Raw genomic sequence first — 12,138 nt, 5'->3', positions numbered from 1 at the left:
TATCGAAGTTGGTTTCCCCAAGGAAACCTGTTTCCCCTGGCTTTCGGCTGCGATCGGAACTCCGCCCCTCCAGCCTGATGCAGACCAGCTCCTCCCGGCTCTGCCTCTGTAGCCGATCGCAACTCCGCCCCTCCAGCCTCCCAGTTTACTCCGCTCCAGCTCCGCCCACTGTCTCTCCTTGTTTCATTGCCCCCTTATACAGCTAATGGCACAACATTGAAAGAGCGATATGTGCCTGGCTTGCGACTGATTTAACCCTTTAAATTGCGCACTACCATGCTGCAATAGTGTGCATTGCAGGTCCATGGGGCTCTAATGCAAAGTGAATGGTGGCTGCACTGTGATCAGCTCACAACTGCATGTAATGCACACCACTGCGATGTGGTCATGCGGCATTTATTGGGTTATATTAAGAGGAAGAGGCAATACATTGATATAAAATGCCTCTAAAAAGCAAAAAAAATAAAATGTGGATCGCTCTTCACCGCCTGATTTAACCCTTTAAATGGCGCACTACCATGATGCAATAGTGTGCATTGCAGGTCCATGGGGCATGCACACCACTGCGATGTGGTCATGCGGCATTTATTGGGTTATATTAAGAGGAAGAGGCAATACATTGATATAAAATGCCTCTGAAAAGCAAAAAAAAATGTGGATCGCTCTTCACCGCCTGATTTAACCCATCAAGTGCCATGGAAACCTTATTGGATGAGGAAACCAGGTCTGATAGCAATAGGTAGCTTGTTATCAGAATTGGTTTCCCCTGGACAGAAAGTGTCCAGGGAAAGAAGGAAGAGTGAGGATGGTCTATAGGGGGTATGGAGCAGTCAGGGAAACCATATACAAGTGCCTTTAACCCATCAAGTGCCATGGAAGCTCTATTGGGTGGGGAAACCAGATCTGATAGCAATAGGCAGCTTGTTATCAGAATAGGTTTCCCCTGGATAGAAAGGGACAAATGAAAGAAGGAAGAGTGAGGATGGTCTATAGGGGGTACGGAGCAGTCAGGGAAACCATATACAAGTGCTTTTAACCCATCAAGTGCCATGGAAGCTCTATTGGGTGGGGAAACCAGATCTGATAGCAATAGGCAGCATGTTATCAGAATTGGTTTCCCCTGGACAGAAAGTGTCCAGGGAAAGAAGGAAGAGTGAGGATGGTCTATAGGGGGTATGAAGCAGTCAGGGAAACCATATTCAAGTGCTTTTTTACCCATCAAGTGCCATGGAAGCTCTATTGGGTGGGGAAACCAGATCTGATAGCAATAGGCAGCATGTTATCAGAATAGGTTTCCCCTGGATAGACAGGGACAAATGAAAGAAGGAAGAGTGAGGATGGTCTATACTGGGTACGGAGCAGTCAGGGAAACCAAATGGAAGAAGTGGTATCTCGCACCAATAAAGTGAAGTATATAAAAAGAAATATATTAATATGACATATATATTAGTGAATAGGCTGCTCCCCTGAAATTGAGACCAAGGTCAAAAGGTCAAAATTGGATAATAGTGGTGTGTAAAGGGGGCGCTCTAAATTAATTGTGTAATTTGAATAAACAAATGATCAAATAATCCGTCTGTGTCAATAAACAAAAATGGTGAACAAAATAATATATACAATAATTGAATAATACAATAAATTGGAATAAGAATATATATAATATAAAAAAGGGAGAAAAGTTGTAGTGACTAGATAAATAAAAAATATATAGATAAAGTCCATTAAAAAATTATTTGGGTGAAATACATTCAAATATGTCCTAGGCAGATTAAACTGAGAGAACAATGTTGAAAGTTCATGTGAAAGGTGTCGTCCTCCACCAAGAAAATATCCCCCAAAAGTGCACTAATGGATGGCTTCTTACCACAAGATGTTGACCTGATTGTTTAGAAAAGGTCACATAAAGCGATTGGTCACTAAACCAGTTGAAGGATTCAGCTGTGTAGCTATATGTCTCCTAGACTCGGGTACTCTCATAAAAGAGGAAAAAGGAGAACCGCCATAGTAAAGTATTGTTTATTAAAATATACCAAAAAGATAACAGCGTAGCCAAATGGTCTCTTACTTTAGTAGTGCCTGGGACCCGGCACTGAGGCTAGTCGGCAAGGCAGATACACTGCAATGAAGGTTCTTTGCTGGGGAACTGGCGTGTGAGATGAAATTTCCTCGCTGAAAAGACGGCGTGCGTTCCAAGCACGGGAGCCAGCGGGACCGGAAGTACGTCGTTCGTACGTAACTAGGTGGTAAACACGTCGTCAGCACCATTCCTGACGACGTGTTTACCACGAAACGTACGTCGAGGCGCCTAGTTACGTACGAACAATGCACTTCCGGTCCCGCTGGCTCCCGTGCTTGGGACGCACGCTGTCTTTCCAGCGAGGAAATTTCATCTCACACGCCAGTTCCCCAGCGAGGAACCTTCATTGCAGTGTATCTGCCTTGCCGACTAGCCTCAGTGCCGGGTCTCAGGCACTACTAAAGTAAGAGACCATTTGGCTACGCTGTTATCTTTTTGGTATATTTTAATAAACAATACTTTACTATGGCGGTTCTCCTTTTCCCTCTTTTATGAGAGTACCCGAGTCTAGGAGACATATAGCTACACAGCTGAATCCTTCAACTGGTTTAGTGACCAATCGCTTTATGTGACCTTTTCTAAACAATCAGGTCAACGTCTTGTGGTAAGAAGCCATCCATTAGTGCACTTTTGGGGGATATTTTCTTGGTGGAGGACGACACCTTTCACATGAACTTTCAACATTGTCCTCTCAGTTTAATCTGCCTAGGACATATTTGAATGGATTTCACCCAAATAATTTTTGAATGGACTTTATCTATATATTTTTTATTTATCTAGTCACTACAACTTTTCTCCCTTTTTTATATTATATATATTCTTATTCCAATTTATTGTATTATTCAATTATTGTATATATTATTTTGTTCACCATTTTTGTTTATTGACACAGACGGATTATTTGATCATTTGTTTATTCAAATTACACAATTAATTTAGAGCGCCCCCTTTACACACCACTATTATCCAATTTTGACCTTTTGACCTTGGTCTCAATTTCAGGGGAGCAGCCTATTCACTAATATATATGTCATATTAATATATTTCTTTTTATATACTTCACTTTATTGGTGCGAGATACCACTTCTTCCATTTGGTTTCCCTGACTGCTCCGTACCCCGTATAGACCATCCTCACTCTTCCTTCTTTCATTTGTCCCTGTCTATCCAGGGGAAACCTATTCTGATAACATGCTGCCTATTGCTATCAGATCTGGTTTCCCCACCCAATAGAGCTTCCATGGCACTTGATGGGTAAAAAAGCACTTGAATATGGTTTCCCTGACTGCTTCATACCCCCTATAGACCATCCTCACTCTTCCTTCTTTCCCTGGACACTTTCTGTCCAGGGGAAACCAATTCTGATAACATGCTGCCTATTGCTATCAGATCTGGTTTCCCCACCCAATAGAGCTTCCATGGCACTTGATGGGTTAAAAGCACTTGTATATGGTTTCCCTGACTGCTCTGTACCCCGTATAGACCATCCTCACTCTTCCTTCTTTCATTTGTCCCTTTCTATCCAGGGGAAACCTATTCTGATAACATGCTGCCTATTGCTATCAGATCTGGTTTCCCCACCCAATAGAGCTTCCATGGCAATTGATGGGTGAAAAGCACTTGTATATGGTTTCCCTGACTGTTCCGTACCCCGTATAGACCATCCTCACTCTTCTTTCTTTCCCTGGACAATTTCTGTCCAGGGGAAACCAATTCTGATAACAAGCTGCCTATTGCTATCAGACCTGGTTTCCCCACCCAATAGAGCTTCCATGGCACTTGATGGGTAAAAAAGCACTTGTATATGGTTTCCCTGACTGCTCCGTACCCCGTATAGACCATCCTCACTCTTCCTTCTTTCATTTGTCCCTTTCTATCCAGGGGAAACCTATTCTGGTAGCAAGCTGCCTATTGCTATCAGATCTGGTTTCCCCACCCAATAGAGCTTCCATGGCACTTGATGGGTAAAAAGCACTTGTATATGGTTTCCCTGACTGCTCCATACTCTGTATAGACCATCCTCACTCTTCCTTCTTTCATGTATCCCTTTCTATCCAGGGGACACCAATTCTGATAACAATCTGCCTATTGCTGTCAGATCTGGTTTCCTCATCCAATAGGGCTTCCATGCACTTGATGGGTTAAAAGCACTTGTATATGGTTTCCCTGACTGCTCCGTACCCCGTATAGACCATCCTCACTCTTCCTTCTTTCATTTGTCCCTTTCTGTGCAGGGGAAACCGATTCTGATAACAAGCTCCCTTTTGCTATCAGATCTGGTTTCCCCACCTAATAGAGCTTCCATGGCACTTGATGGGTAAAAAAGCACTTGTATATGGTTTCCCTGACTGTTCCGTACCCCGTAAAGACCATCCTCACTCTTCCTTCTTTCATGTATCCCTTTCTATCCAGGGGACACCAATTCTGATAACAATCTGCCTATTGCTGTCAGATCTGGTTTCCTCATCCAATAGGGCTTCCATGCACTTGATAGGTAAAAAGCACTTGTATATGGTTTCCCTGACTGCTCCATACCCCCTATAGACCATCCTAACTCTTCTTTCTTTCCCTGGACAATTTCTGTCCAGGGGAAACCAATTCTGATAACAAGCTGCCTATTGCTATCAGACCTGGTTTCCCCACCCAATAGAGCTTCCATGGCACTTGATGGGTAAAAAAGCACTTGTATATGGTTTCCCTGACTGCTCCGTACCCCCTATAGACCATCCTCACTCTTCCTTCTTTCATTTGTCCCTTTCTATCCAGGGGAAACCTATTCTGATAACAAGCTGCCTATTGCTATCAGATCTGGTTTCCCCACCCAATAGAGCTTCCATGGCACTTGATGGGTTAAAAGCACTTGTATATGGTTTCCCTGACTGCTCCATACCCCCTATAGACCATCCTCACTCTTCCTTCTTTCCCTGGACACTTTCTGTCCAGGGGAAACCAATTCTGATAACAAGCTACCTATTGCTATCAGACCTGGTTTCCTCATCCAATAAGGTTTCCATGGCACTTGATGGGTTAAATCAGGCGGTGAAGAGCGATCCACATTTTTTTTTGCTTTTCAGAGGCATTTTATATCAATGTATTGCCTCTTCCTCTTAATATAACCCAATAAATGCCGCATGACCACATCGCAGTGGTGTGCATGCCCCATGGACCTGCAATGCACACTATTGCATCATGGTAGTGCGACATTTAAAGGGTTAAATCAGGCGGTGAAGAGCGATCCACATTTTTTTTTTTTGCTTTTCAGAGGCATTTTATATCAATGTATTGCCTCTTCCTCTTAATATAACCCAATAAATGCCGCATGACCACATCGCAGTGGTGTGCATTACATGCAGTTGTGAGCTGATCACAGTGCAGCCACCATTCACTTTGCATTAGAGCCCCATGGACCTGCAATGCACACTATTGCAGCATGGTAGTGCGCAATTTAAAGGGTTAAATCAGTCGCAAGCCAGGCACATATCGCTCTTTCAATGTTGTGCCATTAGCTGTATAAGGGGGCAATGAAACAAGGAGAGACAGTGGGCGGAGCTGGAGCGGAGTAAACTGGGAGGCTGGAGGGGCGGAGTTGCGATCGGCTACAGAGGCAGAGCCGGGAGGAGCTGGTCTGCATCAGGCTGGAGGGGCGGAGTTCCGATCGCAGCCGAAAGCCAGGGGAAACCAACTTCGATACAACACCGGCGGCGTGAGCGTCTCTGTTGTCATCGCAACAGAACTGAAGTCCCGCGATGTTGGATAACAGAGCAGAATATTACAATTAGAGAGCTCTGACACTGGCTCCCAGCAGGCACAGCGCAGCGCAGGAAACGGCAGAAAACCCGTCGGAAACCCGAGGGGGGGCAGACCGGAAGCATGGCTCATAAATAAGGTACACATTTGCTAATTAAAATCAAAATAGCCGATTCATGATTACTTTGCAGCGGTAGAAATATGGAGCTATAGTTTAAATGAGGGTGGAGATCCGCTTTAATAAGGGTCCTGAGATCACTTCAGGATCTACTGTAAATAGTGACCAGGATTCAACTCAGGAGCCCACATTAAGGGATGTTTTAAAGGCTGTAAATGATTGCAAAACATTAATGGGCAGCTTTGATAACCAACTCAAGAGTTTGAAAGATGAACTTGCTCTAATACTCCAGGACATGAGTAATACCCTGGAAAGGGTGGCGACTCTGGAAGAGCGAACAAGTGCCCTCGAGGACATGGTATACCCAACCGAGAACAAAGTAAGAGAGCTGCAGGAAAAAGTCCACTTCCAATCATCTAAGCTAGATGAAATGGAGAATAGGCTTAGAAGAAGTAATATTCGGGTGATCGGCCTTCCAGAACGGTGTGAAGGGGTGGACACTATAAAATTTATGGAGAGATGGCTGAAGGAGATTTTTGACAATATTATTTTTTCACCTTTTTTTTCCATTGAAAGGGCGCATAGAGTGCCTTCAAAACCCCCCCAGCCAGGTGGAAGGCCTAGACCCATAATTTTTAAATTCTTTAATTTTTCTGATAAAGTCATTTTGCTCCAAAAAGCTAGAGAGAAGGGGGACATCAGCTACAATGGCTCCAGAATATCATTTTACCCAGACTTCTCCCCAGAGCTACAAAAGCGAAGATTTGAATATATGCCAATCAAACGCATCTTGCAGCAGCACAAAGTGGACTATGCTCTATTATATCCGGCCCGTTTGCGGGTAATAGCATTGGGCAAGACTTTCTTCTTCAACACGCCAGACGAAGTGAAAAAATGGCTGGAAGACAACCGAAAGGACCTATAAGATCTATTACAAGATTCATATGACTCATATGACTCATAAGCAGAACTGTCAAACCCTTTTTTTCTTCCCCTTCCCCTCCAGTCCCTTCCAGTCTTTCCTTAAGAGAGAGAAGGGGAAGGGAAGGAATTTATTTTTTTCTTTCTCTCTCCTTTTTTTTCTTGTATTAGTTTTTTAGTTTTTGCCACAAGTAGAACACAAATATGATGAAGATGGTGCTGGTCAAAAGCCAACAGGCTTGGGGAGAGAAGAGAAGAGAAGAGAAAGGGAGAGGAAAAACTTTTTTTTTTTTTCTTCCCAGGGGGGGGGAGGGGATGCTGGGTTGCGCGTTTTTATATTTGGCCCTAGTAATTAACTAGTAATTAAGCATGTAGATTTATATGTACACTTTACATTTTGCACTAGGTGTTCACTAGGTTTGGGGGCTTATTTGTCCGAGGGTGTTTTTTTTTTTTTTACCCTCTCGGACCTTTTTGAGGCAAACGATAAAAGCAAGAATGCTTTACACATAGAGGGCATACGGTTAATGGATTGTATTCACTCTTCTTGTTTTTGATTAGGATATATACCTGTATTTTACACATTATCAATCGTTAAATGTTAAACGGATTTGCCCCTTCTGAGATTTGGGGCCAACTCTTCACGCTCTGCATGATTTTAAGTCTTGACACTTGATAGAAATGTATAAGGGAGACACATGCTTACAGGTTGGTTTGGGGTTTATTTCGGTACATTTTTTTTGTTTATATACATATTATGGTAAAAAGGAGCTGTAAATTTTGGCAGGGGATAGGAGAGGGGAGACCCTCAGTAGGGACAAAGGGGTAGGTAGGTGGTGGGATGACAGTAGTGTTGAGAGTGGGTATGAGTGGTAAGGTCACAGGAGAGGCCCCTATGGGGAGCCCCAATGGGCAGGGGGGAAAGAGGGGTGGGAGGGAGGGTGGGGGTCTGATGGAGGGGGGGAGGGTCACCCTGGGGTGGGACATACTCCAGGCAGCTTAAATGTCAAAATGCCGAATAGGATTAGAAAGGAGAGTGGACGCTGTTCGCAAAGACAGCCAAAGGGGGAGAAAGAAGAGAAATACTATGCTAACCTCTATGTCTATGTTTTCATATTTTTCTCTTTCACTGTACATTAACTATGGCTTGGAGAATTAGGTCGTGGAATATAAGAGGGATAGGCGATCCCACCAAGAGAGCATTGGTTCTGGCTTCGATGGAGGGGAGGGGACCAGGGATACTTTGTCTACAAGAGACTCATTTAACGAAAGATAGTATGACCCAATTGGGTATACGTAAGTTTCCGTATAGGTATCATTCGGTACATTCTTCATACTCACGGGGGGTTAGTACACTGGTAAGCAAGGGACTACTATTCTCCTGTGAACAGAGCTGGATAGATGAACAGGGACGCTTTATCTTTCTAGCCTGCACAATAGACAACGAGCCCTATATATTAGCCAATATATATGTCCCCCCCCCTTTAACTTTTTAGTATTACAGAAACTAATTGAGTTTATGATGGACAAGCCAGATATCCCCCTGATAGCAGTGGGAGATTACAACGGAGCCCCTGACAGCGAGTACGATAGATTCCCCCCGAGGTTGGACTCAAAGAACGAACATGGAGGTCGTTTGGTCCAGTTCATGGAGGAGGCAGGGTTAAAGGATATCTGGCGTGTCCACCATCCAACAACCCGTCAGTATTCTTGTTTCTCCAGTTCTTATAACACACTTTCCAGAATCGACTTGGCCTTGGGCAATTCAATTTCAACGAATAGGGTAAAGGAAGTAGAATACGGCCCGAGAGGGGTCTCAGACCACTCACCATTAGATTTAATTATCAGAAAAAAGGAGAGACCAACTTCAAAGGAGTGGAAAATCAGCACCTATTGGCTTGAATTGATTGGGAAATCACAAGAGCTGTCGGACAGTCTGAGAGAATACACTCAGATTAACACTGGCACGGCAGATGCTGACATGGTCTGGGACTCCAAAAAAAGGGGTTGTACTACACTAGGTAGTGACATGGCGGACTTTCAAAGGCAATCACAGGGACATTTTGAGTTATATAAAAATAGATTTAATTACAAAAATACAAATATACAAATAAATTTCAATAAATGTTGAGGAAAATACATAAATACATATAGAGCAATATTATTATCTCGCCGACGCGTTTCGCCTTGCGGCTTCTTCGGGACGAGCTTTGAGATTTTATGACAAGAAGATATTGCTACTTGTATACGTCTGAAAAGAAATATACATTTGTAACATACAAACAACATAGAAACATAATCCAATAAAAATTGAGAGCCAACATGCAACAAAAGACTCAAAGAAATACCAATGGGTTGGTGGCCATCCGATTCATCACGGATCATTGGAATCACAAGTAAAGAGGTACCAAGTGATGCGTTGATAAGCTGTTAAAACAAATATAAATAACCAAAAACATAAAGTATATATATATATATATATATACAAATATTATATGCATATATAAATGCATGCCGGTGTATTGGCTTGGACGGATGGAACAATGGAAAACCTACCCCAATGGGAGGAGAAAAGAGAATCTCCTAATGATGTAAAGGGGGCCACAGCGAAAGTAAATTGCTGATTCTAGAATGAAAAGGTAAATATGTAAAGCCGTGTATAGCCTAGTAAGGATGGAGTATAAATAAAAGCAAAAACAAATGAATACTAGATATCAAAGTTTACAAAGGCAGCCCATTTACCTGAAAATTAAAACAGAAAAGCAGAACCGGGACCAGCAAGGCAGAGGACAGGTGGAGAAAGCCTGGGGGAAAAATAGATTCCTGCTACAGGGCAGCCACACTGCACTGTCCAACAAAGGACAGACCGGAAGGTTAGGAGCCTGTATAAAATATAGCCAGGGTAGCCATTAAGGTAAGATAATAAACTGATAAATATAGCATAGAGTGATATAAATGAAGAAAGATTGTTACCTTGCAGCTTAAGAGGTGTAGTATGTCCCGGGGGGGGGGTAGCAGCCTGTGCTCCGCGCCGGGTGAGCAAATGAGACTGGATAAAGGCCAGCACTCGTTGGTGACGCGTCTTACGTCGGAAGGACGTGATGACGTCATCATCGGAGCGCCGGGATCGACGGCACATAAACAAAAGAAGAGGAGAGTCAGCTGATGCAGGCCAGGTTAGCTCAGTCTAATGAGCGCCGCAATGTGGCCAATGACAGCACGGGCAGTCTGAGAGGGCGGTGTCTATGGAGTTACAAGTGCCCACCCCGTCCCGTCATTCACAATGGACTGGGCGTGGCCGTGGCGGCAACGATCGCAAAATCGAGCCCCACCGGCCCCCACACTTGAGTACCGGAAAACAAGGCCGGGAGCAGTGTAAACAGGCCGCACTCAAAAGAAAGACAGCTGAAGGCAAACAAGTCCAGAAAGCCAACAGTGCTGTCATGGCCCAGCAATGGCATGCAAGAGAATAAAAAGCCCAGGGCAGGGGGTCCCCATTTACAATCACTCAGCCAACATCGGCAGCATCCAATGCATATATATTGATCTACAATTCTTTTAATATGTCATGGCTATATAAGCGCAAATGGAGTCCACAGACGGTGCAGTAGTTACAACTTGCCACAAGATGGCAGATGGAAAGCAGGACAGAAACTCGTCCTAGAACAGGTCTGGGACTCCCTGAAGGCATATTTAAGGGGCTTGCTAATACAAAAAGTGGCAAGATTACAACGGGAATCCAGACAATGGGAGGAAGAGGCGAGGAACGCCGCGATGTTAGCCGAGCAACGTTACATAGTAGATCCCTCCCCAAGTAGACAAGGGGAATGGCTTGAAAAACAACAGGCCTATAAAATGGTAATTAGGAGAAAGACAGCGAACCGCCAAATTTTCCAAAAGCAACTCCAATTTGGTGAACGGGAAAGGGCGGGGCGGGTGCTGTCACTACTGGTACAGAGTAACTCTCCATCTTCTAATATTGGGGCCATTAGAAACCCAACAGGCGAAATTGTAACAGAAGGCAGGGGGATAAGATGTACGTTCCACGAATTCTACAAAACCCTATATAAATCAAGGGGGGAGAATGATAATATGGAGACTTTTTCTCAGGGACTATCTTTTCCAACCTTGTTAGACAATGAGAAAAAAAAATAGAATCCCCACTTACGCTGGAAGAACTGCGATGTGCTGTGACAGAGATGGCCAATCATAGATCATCAGGCCCTGATGGGCTCCCAACAGAAATTTTCAAACAATATGGAGACATACTATTACCTGAGTTATTGCACACTTTGAACCAGGCTTTCTCCAAAGGACACCTTCCTCCCTCTATGACGGAGGCAACAATCATCATAATCCACAAAGAGGGAAAAGATCAACTTGACCCCGCTTCATACCGTCCAATTTCGCTACTCTGCACGGACGTAAAAATCCTTGCAAAGGTTCTTGCAACAAGATTAAAAGGGTGCATTGAGCGCCTTATCCATCCTGACCAGTCGGGATTTATTCCTAACAGGTCAACAAGCCTTAATATAAGAAGGGTCTTCTTAAACATCCAGATTCACACTCATAATGAGGGCCCTAGGGCATTGCTGGCTCTAGGTGCTGCCAAAGCATTCGACCGCCTGGAGTGGACATACCTATGGCGTGTACTAGAAGGTTTTGGGTTTGGCCCGTCCTTCACTAGGTGGGTTAAGCTCCTATATAATAAACCCTGTGCAAAAGTAAAGATTAATGGTGAAACATCAGATCTGTTTGAGCTGGAGAGGGGAACGAGGCAAGGCTGTCCCCTGTCCCCACTTCTATTTGCGTTGGCCATGGAACCCCTAGCTATAAAAACTAGATGTAAGGAAGACATTTCGGGATTCAAAAGGGGCTTAGACGAAGATAAAATATCGTTGTTCGCAGACGACATTCTTTTTTTTATTGGGGATGTTAATAATTCATTAGCCCCAGTTGGTCCATATGGTCAGAGAGTTCGGCAGGTTTTCTGGATTAACCATCAATTGGGACAAGTCGGCTTTGCTACTAATAGATACAGCACGATATATTACATCAATCGACATGCCCCAATTGAAAATCCTGACGACATTTAAATATCTGGGGATTTGGATCACCCGTGACGTCAACGAATACATTGCAACAAACTTGGCCCCCCTATTGTCTAAGCTGAAGCAAAAAAAAGATATTTGGGGCCGCCTCCCTCTCTCAGCGGCCGGGAGATGCAGCCTAATCAAAATGATCTGGCTCCCCCAGATACTATACATTCTCCACAA

The sequence above is a fragment of the Rana temporaria genome, chromosome 1, assembly GCF_905171775.1.
Source record: "Rana temporaria chromosome 1, aRanTem1.1, whole genome shotgun sequence".
Lineage (NCBI taxonomy): Eukaryota > Metazoa > Chordata > Amphibia > Anura > Ranidae > Rana > Rana temporaria.
This window is presented reverse-complemented; position numbering follows the sequence as displayed.